The sequence below is a fragment of the Lycium barbarum genome, chromosome 6 (genome assembly GCF_019175385.1).
Source record: "Lycium barbarum isolate Lr01 chromosome 6, ASM1917538v2, whole genome shotgun sequence".
NCBI classification, from domain to species: domain Eukaryota; kingdom Viridiplantae; phylum Streptophyta; class Magnoliopsida; order Solanales; family Solanaceae; genus Lycium; species Lycium barbarum.
In genome coordinates, this window is record NC_083342.1 from 10700126 (window position 1) to 10715960 (window position 15835).

The window sequence follows — 15835 nt, forward strand, 5'->3', positions numbered from 1 at the left end:
AAATACGGAATTCCCTATTAAATTGCTTTCCTTACAAGAAAAATCACATGAGTTCTTCAGATGTTGATTTTGAGGTTAAACAACAACAACATACCCGGTGTAATCCCACAAGTGGGGTTGGGGTGATTTTTGAGGTTAATATGATTAGTTAAAAGTCAAAAACACACCTGAGCTATCACTTTTTTTGCGAGTTTCACACCTCAATTATCAACTGTTCCCCTTTCCTACCTGAACTATCACCATCTATGTATAAAAACACACCTTGACTATCAGTTATTCCCTTTTCCTACCTAAATTATCACCATGTATGTATTAAAACACACTCCAACTATTAGTTGTTTCCTTTTCCTACCTAGTAGGTTTAGGGTTTTCCCTTGAAAAAAGGGAACAACGGATAGTTGGGATGTGAAACTAGTGAACAAGCGATAATTCAGGTGCGTTTTTTACCATTATCTCTAAAATGATTGGTCAAATACTATTTGCATTTCTTGTTCAACTGCTATGAGGTTTAAACATATGTTTACGTGTTTTATGGTAGATATCATTTCCCTTGTTGTATTCATGGATCTCGACTCTCGACCAATGAGGTTTTCCTTGCAAATTTGAGATAATAATTTTCGACATGTTTGCTTGTTTTATCCCCAAAGCTGGTTATCACCCTACGTCGTAGTTAGATAGATAAGGAGATCTTATAGGTTTTCAAAAGTTTGGTTTATCCGTGTTTGCTAAATTCAGAATAAGTTATCGGAGAACGACAAAAAGGAAAAAATAAATAACGACAAAAATGGATAACTTTAAGGCACTTTTCCAAATTTGAAATCCAATTCCAAGTTGGATTTGGATATTTTATAACCAAATACTGATTTTGAAATAAAGTGAAAAATTATTCAGGAAATAAGTGAATAATCTCCTAATTGTTCAACAATTTTAGACATGTGTACGACAACTGAATTTGTTGACAGGATGACTTCAAAAGTTTTCGTAGATTCGCCATCTGTTGAAGAAGCTAGTGGTGGAGGAAATGTTGAACTGAAAAAAGGTCCTTGGAGTAAAGCAGAAGATGCTATTTTTATGGATTACGTCCCAAAACATGGGGAGGGGAATTGGAGTGCAGTCCAGAAGCAATCAGGACTTGCTCGCAGTGGGAAAAGTTGCCGTTTGCGGTGGGCAAATCATCTAAGACCGGATTTAAAGAAATGTGCTTTCACTCCAGAGGAAGAGCGTCGAATAATTGAACTACGGGAAACAAATGGTCACGAATGGCTGCTGAGATTTGCATCATGTCTCATTCTTTTTTCTTTTCTGGGAAGGTAATAACTATGTCTCATCCTTTTTCAGCAGCTACCTTATAGTTGCCGACAAAACTATGTGAACTGATTAAAAGCCAAAACTGCTATCTGATATAAATCTTAACCATTCACGAGGGTATTTGTTACTGGTCAATACATAGTTTTGGTAAACAAAAGTGTGTCCTGTGTTCTTATTACCATTTAATTCTTGATCTACTCCCTCCGTCCCATATTACTTCGTCACTTTCCTTTTTGCACGCCTCTTAAGAAATCATAAATAAAAGATATATTTTACTATCTTACCCCTATCTCTCTCCAATAAATATATTCTAATCAAAATTGACAATGTTCAAGAACTTTTAATGCTAAGGGTAAGATGGGAAAGATTTAATTAATTTTATCTTGATTTTATAAATAAATAAGTAATTTGGGACATATATTTTTAATAATATGGCCAAGTAATATGGGATGGAGGGAGAAACTCCCCACTTAGTTACTTTATGTGGATTCGTGTACATAGACTATGATGTCATTTTTTTGGTCAAACTTACGGATGTTCATTGGTCGGTTCGGTACAGCTTTGAACAATTTTTGATTTGGTATTTTCGATATTCGGTTTCTTAAAATAACCTATACCCAAAAAGAAACCTAATTAACTTGGCACTGTTTGTTTTTCTCTTTTTGGTTTTGAGTTGTTTGGTTCGGATCAGTTTGAGTTTACACCACAACAGAAAGGGTCAGAAAAGACGGTGTTGTGTGTGTATTATGTAAATGTATATATTTATCTGAACTCCTTTTTTATTAAGTAAATAAATTTCATTAATTGCTTTGGCCAAAACACGCCATAAACAAGAAGTATACTAAAAAGTAGAAAACACGGTTTTCTGCAACGGACACCCAATCTTCTACTATATAACAAGGAACTTCATGGGTGCACCAAAAGAAAATAAAGGATCGGAGGCTACTCCACAACTTGATAAAATTCAACTCGATTCCTTCAAAGGCTCTTTCTCTCTCTGTTTCCTTCTCTCCAAATTTTCCACATAAGTGATAGTGGAGACATGTCCCATGCCCTTCTTCTATCGCTTTATTGTGAAAGACCGCATTGGCTCGTTCGCCATAAGTACCTCCATATTCCGCTGAGTTAGATTCGATAATGGGTTTGAATCGGTGATTGTAAACTTCCTTTTGTCGATCTTGATTTGTGTATATATTCCGAAAAAATGGACCTGGCTTTTGGGAAGAAATGATTAGTGTTGCTTCCTTGTGTTCATCTAATTATAAGTTTCTGCCTATCTCCAAGGTTTCACCTTTATATGCCCAAACCTTGAATATTGCATGCTTTTTGGATTAGATACTATTTCCTTTTCTGGGTACTCCCGGTTGTGACTATGTGAAGTAAAGCAGTTTAGAGAAGAAAGATGAACTCCAAATCTGTGTGAGGAAGAACGAAATCTAATAGAGAAGAAGAGAAATGAATGTATATCATCGGTTAGTTATAAAATGAGGGTGATATACCCTTATATACACATGAGTAAGAGGAGAGATGATATCCTAACTAATTAACAAACTTTGTGAAGCTAATAACTACTTACATGACTCATTAACTAACTTGTACAATGACTAATCTACCCTCTATACATACTTAAGTGACACCTTCTTTATTGTTCTCAATATTCCCCCTCAAGCTAGGAACTAAAAAAATGTACTTAATTCCTAGCTTGGAACATAGGTAGTGATGTTGTACTTGACTAAGACCCTTCGTCAACAAATCAGATGGCTGATCTTGAGTTGGAATATACTTGGTACTCACCAAGCCTTGAGTAATTTTCTCTCTTATAAAGTAGCAGTCGATTTCAATATGCTTGGTCCTTTCATGGTATACAGGATTTGCTGCAATTTGTATTGTAGACTTACTATCAGTGAATATGTTGATTGGTAGTTTAACTTCAATTCCCAACTCCTTCACAAGTCCTATCAACCAACTGATCTCAGTAACAGTTGTTGCTCCACTTCTATATTCAGACTCACCTGAGCTTCTGGATATAGTTGGTTGCTTTTTTGATTTCCATGACACCAATGAATCTCTTAATTTTACTAAATAACCAGACACAGATTTCCTTGAGTGAGGGCATGATGCCCAATCAGCATCACAGTATGCAGATATAACTGTGTTTGGATTGCTTGACAACAGTATGCCTTGCCAGGCTGGTTTTTGATGTACTTTACTATTCTTAGAGCAGCCTCCATATGAGACGCTTTTGGTTGTTGTAGAAAGTGGCTGAGAGTTTGAACTACAAATGTTATATCTAGTCTTGTCATTGTGAGATAGAGTAACTTACCAATTAACCTCTGATAAGCACCTTGATCAGTTAAGGGATCATCGATCTTTTCAGTCTCAGTAGCATTAATATGATCATCATATTGCTTTGTAGTTAACTTGTTGTTGGTGTCTATTGGAGTAACTGATGGTTTTGCACCACTTAGTCCAGCTTAAGAGATTAGTTCCAAGGTATACTTCCTTTGATGCATCAATATTCCTTGTTTTGACTTTGCAAACTCAATTCCTAGGAAGTACTTAAGCTCTCCTAGGTCTTTCATTTTGAATGGTTGTTGTAAGTTCCTTTTGGTTTCTTCAATAAATTTCAGAGAATCCCCAGTAATGAGCATGTCATCCATATAGATTAGCACAACCACCATACCATCTGTTGTCTTCTTGATAAATAAAGAATGATCCAGTTCACTTTGATAAAATTGTAACTTTATCAATGCTTCACATAATTTTGCATTTCACTGCCTTGTGGCTTGTTTAAGCCCATATAAAAGATTTAATGAGCTTGCATACATGATTCCCCCCCCCCCCCTGGCTCTTAAATCCCAGTGGAATCTCCATATAACTCTCATCATGAAGATCTCCTTGGAGAAAAGCATTATACACATCCATTTAGAATATATGCCACTGTTTTTCAGCAGCTAAGGCAAGAACACTTCTCATAGTTTCATTTTGACAACTAGTAAGAATGTTTCTTGGTAATCAATCCCTTCTTGTTGGATATACCCCTTAGCAACCAGTCTTGCTTTGAGTCTCTCAATTTCCCCTGTAGATTTGTACTTAATCTTGTATATACACTTGGTTGACATATTTTCTAAGTAGGCTTGATACTTAGGAATCAACTTCTCATAGGATAGATTGTTTGACATAGCATATAGAATCTCCTTTATGTTTAAAGAGACAAAGTTCTTCATCCAAATAGGTGGCTTTCTTTCTCTGCCTGTTCTTCTGTGATCAACCTCATTATGTTAAGCTGGTTGATCTATGTGATTGTTTGTAGCAGGCTGAGGCATGACTTCTTGTATGATTAGATCAATATGTGGATCTGCAGCTATTTGATCATTGTTATTTGCTGGTGCTGCTTGGATATCTTGAATCATTTCATGAAATTCTTGTAGTTCTGGTTCAATAACTTGTTCTTCTACCTCAGTAGCTGAATTTTCCAACCTTCTTGGTTGAGTAAACTTGATGTTCTCATAGTTGAGTCTGAACTGTAAATTTGTTGTATTTGTGAATCAGCATTGTCCAGTTGTAGTTTTGTGACAGGAAAGATAGGTGAATTATTTTGCTTCGGCATTTTGAATGGAAATACATCATCTTTGAACACTACATCTCTAGTCACAAAAAAACACATGATTAGTAAGATCATACAAAAGATACCCTTTTGAGTTTCAGCATATCCCATGAGGACAGCAGATTTGGACCCTAGCTTTAGCTTATCCTATTCTTGCTCAACATTTGCAAAGAATAGGCACTGTATGACTCTTAAGTGAGTTGAGGAGGGTGGTCTAGTATATAGTTTTTCATAAGGTGTTTTGTCACTGAGTATAGTGCTTGGCAATTTGTTAATTATGTATACAGCAACTTGTACACAAACACCCCAGAACTTTATTGGAATATTAGCCTGAAATCTAATTGCTCTTGTAACCTCAAGGATATGTCTGCGCTTCCTCTCAGCTACACCATTTTGCTGAGGGAATAAGCACATGACCTTTGGTGAATAATCCCTAGTGACTTGAACAAATTGCTGCAAACTGAGTTTACAAACTAAACTCAGTGCCATTGTCAGACCTGACTATTCTTACTATTTTGTCAAACCATGTTTTCACATATGTTAAGTACTGCTGAATGACAATGCATGTGTCTGATTTTAACTTAAGCATAAATATCCAGGTCATTCTTGAGTAATCATCTACTACAGTTAAAAAATAGTTATGACCATCATATGTAGGCACTTTGTAAGGCCCCCAAAGATTCATATGTACTAAGTCAAATATAGAGGAACTATTTGTATTGCTAATAGGAAAAGTCAGTCTTATTTGTTTTGCATAAGGACAAATGGTACATTTGTTCAACTATCATTTATAGCATCATCGCTAACTTGCAGTATTTTCTTTAGTACAACAAAGGACACATGTCCATATCTTTTATGCCAAAGATCTATATCAGACTTATGACTAAAAACAGATGCATAATTAAAAGTTTTTGCTATCAAGGAACAATCAATACTATCTTGATGACTTGGTAGTATGTATAAGCCTGCTTCTTGTCTTCCAATCCCCTTCACCTTCCCAGTGAAGAGATCCTAAAAAACAAAGAAGTCGGGAAAGAAGGAAGCTGAGCAATTCAACTCCTTTGTTAGTTTTGCTATGGACAGCAAATTGAACTTGAATTGAGGTAAGTAAAAAATATTAGTGATAGTACTAGAATCATTTAGCTTGCTAGAACCTATATGTGTAACTAATGCCACATCACCATTTGATAAGAAGACTCTTTCTGGCAATTCTAATTTGTTTATTGAAGTTTTATCTAACAGATTTATGTCAGATACCATATGGTTAGTGGCACTAATGTCCACTATCCATTCTTTATTAGATCCAGTTGCTATTAGAGCAATACAATCTATGCTAGTCTCACCAACTCCTGAACTATTATAGATACCTGCAGTGTTGGCCAAATGTGCAGATTTTGTACTCTTGTTCAGCAATTATAGTGTTACAGCTCGAAATTTTCACGTCGTTTGCATCGTAAGTAAACTAACTAAGCTCAGAAAGGTCATGGAACCCTTATAAGGTTAAGGAATACTTTTAACAAGTGATAAGCAAGTGTATAAAGGTTTAGGGATCAAGCGAATCGAAGAAATTAAGTTTGTCGAAATTTTGGAAAACTTGGCAGTATTTTGGACAGGAAATTCTAGTCCAACTTGAGGAAGGTGTATCTCCTAGAATATGAGGAGTTCTAGAATGCATAACCTATGTAAATTGAATTTCATTGAGTCTAGTTTCAATGCAACAAACCGTCCGTCGATACGACATCATAGTAGAAAGTTATGGGCGTTTAAAGTTGGGCTGCCAAAGGCTTCTCCGTCCAAATAGTGAGTTGTTGGAAAACTGACTTTCCACCATATAAATACCCTTTCTCTCCACTTTTATCATAATTTGTTCTTATTTTAAGCTCTAGAATCCTCCATACATCTCTCCTAACACCTCTAACTCCTTAGATCAAGAATCCAACAACAATTACATACTAACTAGCTTGGGAGGTTCGTTATAACACCGTAATTCTCGTGATTGTACGCGGGACGAGTCGAGGAAGGTGGGATTTCGAATCCAACCTTGCGAGAGTCAACTAAGTCTATTAAGGTAAGGATCTTGCTCCATATTGCTATAATTACGTTTAATTAGAGTCGCGGTCACGAGTTAAGCACCGTATTAGGCTAAATTGAGATGAGGGCATTATATGTTTGTATGAAATGTAATTGAAGAGGTGATATTGATGTTGAATTGACTGATGTGTTGTAGATATTCATTGGGATGTTGTTGTGATCTTGGAAACGTAGTAAAAACAGGGGAAATGCTGCCCGAATTCTTAGAACCCCGAATTGTCCTTCCATATACAACCTATATATGTGGTATACGAACATGTTGGGAGCTAACTAAGGGCATATACTTCAATATAGGTGCGTGGGAAGGACAAGTTTCGGAATAGGGAATTTCTTTAAGTAACGGCTTGATAAGTAAGGTATGTGAGGTTTTGCTATCTTCATTTCCTTTTGAACGAATCCTAGAAGTCTACTAGCGTGCATAGAATAATAACTCCACTCTATTCTTGTTACAATGTCTATATAAACATTCCTTGTTGAGATGTTGATTGATTCCTAAGTACTTGGATATGCTTCGTAAAAGATTCTCCTAATGTGACACCCTAGCATAGGAGGAAAGTCCCACATCGACAAAACATAAGAGAGTTGTTGGGTATATAAGTAAGCATTCCTTACCTCCTAGTGACGCATTTTAAAGTTGTGCGGGCCTAAGCCCAAAGCAGACAATATCACTAGCGGGCTGGGCTGTTACAGATGGTATTAGAGCCACTCTTGTGTCAGCCTTGTCGATGATGGGTCACAGTTCAACTGAGTTTAGGCAAATTACGGGAAAGCGGGGCAAACCTCAGTGCTGAGTCTAGGCAAACCTTAGCGAGGACGTTGAGTCCATAAGAGCGGGTGTATGTGACACCCCAGCTTAGGAGGAAAGTCCCGGCAAAACACAAAAGAGATGCTGGGTATATAAGTAAGCATGCCTTACCTCCTAGTGACGCGTTTTAAAGCCGTGCGGGCCTAGGCCCAAAGTGGACAATATCACTAGCGGGATGGGCTGTTACACCTAATAACATTATGGTTACTCTTATTGAGTTATTTCTTGGCTTTGATATGAGTTCCATAATATATTCAGAGGTTACCGACCTTACGTCACGCCGAAAGGCCCGATGTTATATATATATATATATATATATATGCATTATTTTACTACACCGAGCCGCACTATAGTCGGCCGGTACGGCACCTATTATGCAACCACTGCTCAGTTGGGTATTTCACACTGAGTCCCGAAAGGGCCGGATACATTAAACACCTCCTCCCGAAAGAGCCGAGTACATTTCACACCGAGTCTTGTAAGGGCAGGGTACGGTACACACCAAGTCCTGAAAAGGTTGGGTACGTTATATATATTCACACTTGCATATGATTTTTAAATTCATGCATTACATATTGTACGTTCTCAGATGGCTCAAGTTACTTCTATCCTCTTTATATTTCGATCTTATTTATGTTATTGATTTCTGTCTTACATACTCAGTACTTTTATCCGTACTGACGTCCTATTGCACGGGACGCTGCATTTCCTGCTGCAGGTCCTGACAGGCGTAGCGAAGGACCTCCACCATAGTAGGACTTCCAGGTTCAGCGGTGTCAGCAAGTGCCACTACTCCGAACTTGCTACTTTTTGGGTACATTTATGTTAGCGTAATGTATATATTCATATGTACACTCTTAGAGGCTCATAGACACAGTGGGGTATATGTAGATGTTATGTACGGTCTTGTCGGCCTTGCTTTAGTTTTGATATTCTCCTGATAGCCTCGCCGACTTTATGACACTCATGATGTTGTAGTGGCCTTATCGGCTCGCTTATATATGTATATATATGTGTGTATGTATATGTGTGTGTGTGTGTGTGTGTGTATTGGATCATTGCATATTTTCGTATTTAAGCCTTTTCTGCGTGCAGGTGTCCGTCGAGTCATATTATATGATAATCATGGTAACTATTACGCCAGGTGGTATCCGGCCTATGGGTCAGTGCCCATCATGCTCCTCGTCGGGGTGTGACAAACTTGGTATTAGAGTAGGTCAGTCCTAGGGATGTCTATGAACCGTGTCTAGTAGAGTCCTAGTTATCGGTATGTCGTGCACCATATCTATAGCCAGGAGGCTACAGGGCATTTAGGAAGACACTTTTCTTCGTGATCTAGACCGTGCGATAGAGCCAAGTTAAGAATGCAATTATCTAATCTTTCCCTGTTTAATTTTCAGTGATGCCTCCGAGAAAGAAGAAATTCAGCAAAATACTGGGCACTGCTGAGGAAGGCCCGAGCTGAGTACCCCCGGCTGAGTCAGTACATAGAGAGGCTGAGAGCACCACTCCCTCACATGCTACCTCTATTCCTCCAGTTGTAGAAGAGCATGGTAGGGCTCCAGTCCCTCTGGCTCCTCAGCCTCCAGCTCCTCCCTCTGATGTTTCAGATTAGAACTTGCGAGATGCAGTCCAGTTATTGACCAGATTGGTAGCTGCTCAGACTCAGCGGCAGGCTGGCCTTTCAGACAGGGCTGTCAGTTCCCGCGTTCGTGATTTTCTTGATCTGGATCCCTCGATCTTCACAGGGTCAAACCCGAAGGACGGTCCCCAGGACTTTGTAGATCGAATGGGGCGCGCTTTGAGGGTAATACATGTCTCTGATACAGAATCAGTAGAGTTAGCTTCTTATAGATAGTAGGATGTGACAGCAGTATGGTATGAATGTTGGAGACAGTCGAGAGGGCAGAATGCACCTCCAGCAGTATGGTCCGAGTTCACCAGAGCCTTTTTAGCTCATTATTTTCCTGTCGAGATCCGTAGGGCCAGGGTTGATGAGTTTCTATCGCTTCGCCAGAATAATATGAGTGTTCAGGAATATAGTTTGAAGTTTAACTCTTTGTCCAGATATGCTCCGGCAATTGTGGCTAAAATAAAAGATAGAGTACATTGTTTCGTGACTGGGCTTGGGCCCCACCTGATTAAGGATTGTATGGCGGCCTCACTTCAGGACGGCATGGATATTTCTCGTATTCGGGAATATGCTCAGAATCTGGAGAATCTTGAACGTCAATAGCGGGCCGAGGAAGACCCAGATAGGGGTCGTCATGAGCGAGCAAGGTTCGCAGGTTATTCAGGTGATTATCAGGGAGGTTATAAGCTTCATTCTTCCAGACAATTAGCCCCTTCAGTAGATAGTGCACCTTCTCGGTTTCAGGGGCAGTGTTATGACCGACCCACTTATTCTGGACCAGGTCAAAGTTCGAGGGCGCCAACTCCTTCTTATGGAAAAGAATCTATTGAGGCAAGGCCTCCATTGCCCCATTGTGACCGGTGCGGTAAGGGCCACTTTGGCCAGTGCCGCTAGGGTATGGGGGTGTGCTATACTTGTGGGCAGCCTGGTCATGTTATGCGGGATGTTCGTCTCGTGGTAGAGGTGGTCCGGCTCAGCCGACAGGTTCAGTCGCAGGCTCTTCATCTTCTGTTCGCCTTCCTGGGCAAGGTCCTTCTTTAGCCCCAGCAGGTAGAGGTAGGGGCAAAGGTCAGACATCTGATTCAGGCAGTAGTCAGAACCATATTTATGCACTCACAGGGCGGCAGGATCTTGAGTCGTCCCAGATGTTGTGATAGGTATCTTATCCATCTATTCTTATGATGTTTATGCATTGATTGATCCAGGCTTCACTCTATCTTATATCACTCCATATGTTGCTAATAAGTTTTTTATTAAGCCAGAATCTTTACCCAAGCCTTTCTCAGTTTCTACCCCAGTCGGGGAGCGTATTATTGCAAGACGAATTTATCGTGAGTGTGTGATTACTATATGTGGCCGTGAAACTCTTACTGATTTAGTAGAATCAGAAATGGTGGACTTCGATGCCATTATGGGTCGGTGCCTGTCATGCTCCTCGTCGGGGTGTGACATGTAGCATATGTTGATATTGATCATTTATAAGTGTGTTGCAAGCATCCAACTGAGCCTTTTGATTATGACTAAGTTGATTCAAGCTTGGCCCTGCTCCTTGTCCTAAACCTTATGCATATGCATGATTATCCAGACCTTGAATTTGACCATATTGTTGGTTACTTCCATGAGTAGAGTTCTCAGACCAAACATTGTAAGCAGCAATGTTATGATTTCCATCGTATCGAGGGTTGTTTCCCCCATTACTTCCATTGTAGCTATTGTTTTGCCTTATTTTCTATTTGAACTTAAAGTCTGAAGGGTATCCTACAAGCTTGTAACAGGTTTCCTTAGTGTGACCTTTCAATTTGCAGAACTCACACTGCAAGTTGTAGTTCTTCTTAGACTTTGGATTACCCCCATTTCTTGAATACAAAGCAATGTCTACTGATCCTTGAACCCCAGTTCTTGTGTTCATAGCACTTTCATAAGCATTTTGTCTAATAGCTGGATTAGCACCTAAAATACCTGGAGTAGGAACCACTGACTTTTGACTCTCATCACTCACAATCATGGAATATGCTTGATTAATGGAGGGTAAAGGACTCAATAACAGAATTTGACTCCTGGCTTGCATGTGGGACTCATTCAACCCCATTACAAATTGAAACGGTTTCAGTTTTTGTAAATGCAGTACATAATCTTTGGACTTGAGACAATCACAAGTAGGGGCGGGTATAATGGCTTCAAACTCTTCCTACATAGTTTTCATTTTTGAAAAATAGGTAGACACAGAAGCATTCCCTTGACTACATGTTGCAATTTCTTTGTGCAGATTATATGACCTAGAACCATCTACCTTTGTAAATCTTTCATAAAGTACATTCCATACTTCTTATGCACAAGTTGTATAACATAATACCACCAAGAATACTACTCAACACAGCATTCATAATCCATGACAACACAATTGCATTTACCCTCTCCCATTTATCCCCTAAAGCAGCAAGAAACTTATCTTTTGCCTAGAACCATCTATAATTCCCAATTTGTTACGACCTAGTAATGCAATTTTCATAGAATTATACCATATTGCATAGTTTTCAATACCTAATAGTTGGAAAGAGATGATCTAACATCAACAGGAGAGGAACAACATATAATTGTAAGCAATCTCTATTGTTGTAGAACCAGAAGCATTTTCTGCATTTTCTTGATTCTTAGTATTGGCATTTAGCCCATTGTTCAAATTTCCCGTCATTTCGCATGTAAGAATGTACAAAAAAATTCAAGAATGTACACAATCAAATCAACGAACTCGAAATTCTCTCAAGAAACTCAGAATTTTCTCAAGAACAGTATGAACCGATGGTTACTCAATCAAGAACTGTAGCGGAAGACTTATAGAATCGATTTGACTAGGCTTACTAGATCAAATGCTCTGATACATTGAAGTAAAGCAGTTTAGAGAAGAAAGATGAACTCCATATCTGTGTGAGGAAGAATGAAATGTAATAGAGAAGAAGAAAAATGAATGTATATCATCGGTTAGTTACAAAATGAAGGTGATATACCCGTATATACACATGAGTAAGAGGAGAGATGATATCCTAACTAATTAACTAACTTTGTGAAGCTAATAACTACTTACATGACTCATTAACTAACTTGTACAATGACTAATCTGCCCTCTATGCATACTTAAGTGACACCTTCTTTATTGTTCTCAACACTATACTATCTGAACTTCTATCTTTTGTTTTCCGTCTGTTGTTAGTTATTGGTGTGCCTCTATTGTTAATAATAAGGAAATCTTTTTACCAAAAAAAAAAATGATAATTGGTGATCCTCATTGATATTTGTATGTCTGCATGCAGTCTGGTAAAACAATTTAAGCCTTCTTAACAATCAATTTTTCTTTTTCAAGTCTTCTCTACGAGGAGGGAGACAGCAAACCAGTCTGGATGGATAGTCCACTGCGTTGGTTTGAGAATATTAAGTCTGGTTGGCAGGTTCATACAACTTTATCAAATAATGGTCTAGTTATTGTTACACTTGCATTAGGTTCGGGTAGGAGTAACTATGAGATTTAAAGAACTATACTAGCTTTAGTTTACTCTTAATTTGCCTTAATAGACAATTTTCTTACCATTATTGGAATGAGATGGGTCCGAATCGACCAAAATATGGAAGTACTGTTCTACAAGTAGTTTGGATTGAGACCTGAACATGTTTTGATTCAAATGAATGGGGCAGATAGCCAGTATCTTTTCTAGGCAAATAGGAGAGAATGAAATTACATAGTGCTATCTTAATCTACTAGTGATGATTCCTATTTGTCTTTTTCTATCTTTTGTAATATCCATGTCCATTTTCCTTCATCTGGATGTTGCTTTTAATTGAACTCTTGCACTATGTGTTATTCAGTAAAAAATGGTGCTCGTATGCTTGGCGGAACTTTCATGTAAAGCTTATTTGAATATCACTTTTTTGTGGACTCTCCTCTTTCTATCAAAAGACAGTTTTATAGCTTTCATTTTCTAGTACTGATTTTGTGTGAACTTTATCAATTTGAGTGATTGGCGGCATCCAACACATTCTTCAAAGTCGAATAATGGCTATAAATTAATTTTTTTTCATGGCCCTTCTATTCTTTCAGTTGCCTGGCGCTCAGACAATGAGATAAAGAACTACTGGAACACCAAACTAAAGAGACAACGGCGTGCAGGCTTGTCCATGTACCCTCCAAAAGTTTTTTTTCGGGCATCGAGTGAGAACAAACAAAATAAGAAACTCGACACATTCTCTTCTGAAAATGCACATCCTGATCTCTTGCCTATCAACACTTTTGAGATTCCATCTGTGGAATTAAAAAAATTTGAACCTAGCCAGCCGTTGCATCCTCCGGGGCTTCTTAATATTGCTCCTAGTAGCTTTCATAATATTCCTGCAACTAGCATGCCGGCTCAGGATCTTAATTCTTCCTGCAATACTCGTTCTGTCCACTCAACAGTTCATCCGTCCAAGCGTATACGGGGATCAGGCTCTGTTCTAAATGTTAATCTTGCTGCTAGTAGCTGTCTTGATATTCCTGCAACTAGCATGCTGGATCAGGGTCTTAATTCTTCCAGGTCCTCTCGACAATTCATCCATCCAAACATATACGAGGATCAGAATCTTGTTTCTCTGGTCTAAATGTTGATCTTTTTCAAGCTTGTCATCAAAATCAAAATGACCTTTCTTTGGTTGCTTAGTCCTCTGGGTTCTCTTCGTCATATCACCCATCATTCTCGGGTGAAATTCCTGGCAGCCATGCCTTTTCAAATGGCAACTCCTCTTCTTCAGAGCCCAAATGGGCTTCTAAGAAGCTGGAGCTCCCTTCAATCCAAACTCCGATGGCAAGTTGGCCACCACTTCCTCCGGTCGAGTCCTTCGATACATCGGTTCAGTCTCCTCCAAATGAGCATACTGATTCAGGCAGTCTGTCACCTCGAAACAGTGGTCTATTGGACACCATACTTTATGGATCACGAACATTCGAAGCTTCAAAGAATATTTCACATCAGGAGACATATTGTGACTCAATCTCCCCTTTAGGTCATTCTTCAGGATCGGTGTTTAGTGAATACCGAGCACCAGTCAATAGCGACAGTTGTTGGTGAGAATGGTTACTAAGTTGATTTATTCTAAGTTTCTGCACAGTTGGAAGTGTTCAAATATTTATGTCATTTGATTTTTCTATGATTTTGAAGGATGGGAGGTTAATAAGCAAGAGAAGGTTGGCTTCGCTCCCACTGATCGGAAAGATGATATATCAAGCCACCATTTGTGTTCCGGGACTGATTGATACTTTCCTCCAGCTGTTTGGTCCCACAACAGAATGGTGTAAGAAACATAAGGAATTCAAATATGCATCCGGGGCTGTTCTTTTTTGATGATATTTCCTAACACAATTTTGAAAAAAATGTAATTTCTTCAGCTTGAACAGCAATACAAGACAACGTAATATTTTCGTCCTCTGTAACCTCTTCTGTTGTTAGCTACTACTGAGTATTACTTAAACAGTACCTGTTACCGGCTACTTCACCTGGTTATACCACTGTAAACAGGTCTTCACCGCTACTGTTGCCGCAAAAACAGCCTGGTTCGATAGGCAGCAAAGTTCTGATCCGTTGATCTTGGAAAGCCAGCTTGAGTTTTGACACTCAGTTGTATTCCCAGCTGTCTCCCTCCCTTTTTCTACAGCATTTTTACATGTTATATCTTACTATTTACGTGAACTCGGTTATTGATGCATGTCTTGTAGAAATGTGAAAAGTATTTGGTACGACTATATGTAGTTTTTGCTATTTTTGGTGAATTTTGAGAAGTATGTATGAAAGGACCACATAAATTTTTCAGGGAATGATGGTTGAAATTATTTTTGAGATAAATCAGGCGTAGGTTCAATTTCTGCCTAGTTGCGGACCAATTAACCTGAGGATGTGACCAATTCAGTCTTAGATGATTAAATCACTTTTAACATTCACAGATTTAGAAATTACTACATGAGAAGCACTTGCAAACACATTAACCTTTTTTACTTATAAATAAATGCACAAACACATTAAATTCAAAAGATGACCAGCAAAAATAACAAATTGAATATGTAAGTCTCTAACTACCAAGTAGTGGCGGGATGGGTAGGATCCTTTCACTCTTAACGAACTCTGAGAATGAAAAAATTAACTAGAAATCTCGAATTCAAACTCTGAGAATGAAAAAATTCTTGATAGGGAGTGTTTCCCCTTTAGTGGGCTTTAAGCGGCGCAAATCAGATTGATCAGGGCCTCAAACCAGGCACCAAACAAAATGTGGGAAATCGAGAAGAGAGGATATGTTGGTCTCTCCAGATAGTATACTAAAGTCATTTTCAAGAACTGGAAGTGTTGGCTAAGTATAGGAGTAGTAAATATCTAAG

General features: G+C 38.6%; 1 pseudogene; it reads left to right on the forward strand.

Annotated features, from left to right (window-relative positions):
* The first annotated feature begins 933 nt into the window (after window positions 1-933).
* Window positions 934-15077, forward strand: LOC132643788 (transcription factor GAMYB-like; annotated as a pseudogene).
* Window positions 15078-15835: the final 758 nt, after the last annotated feature.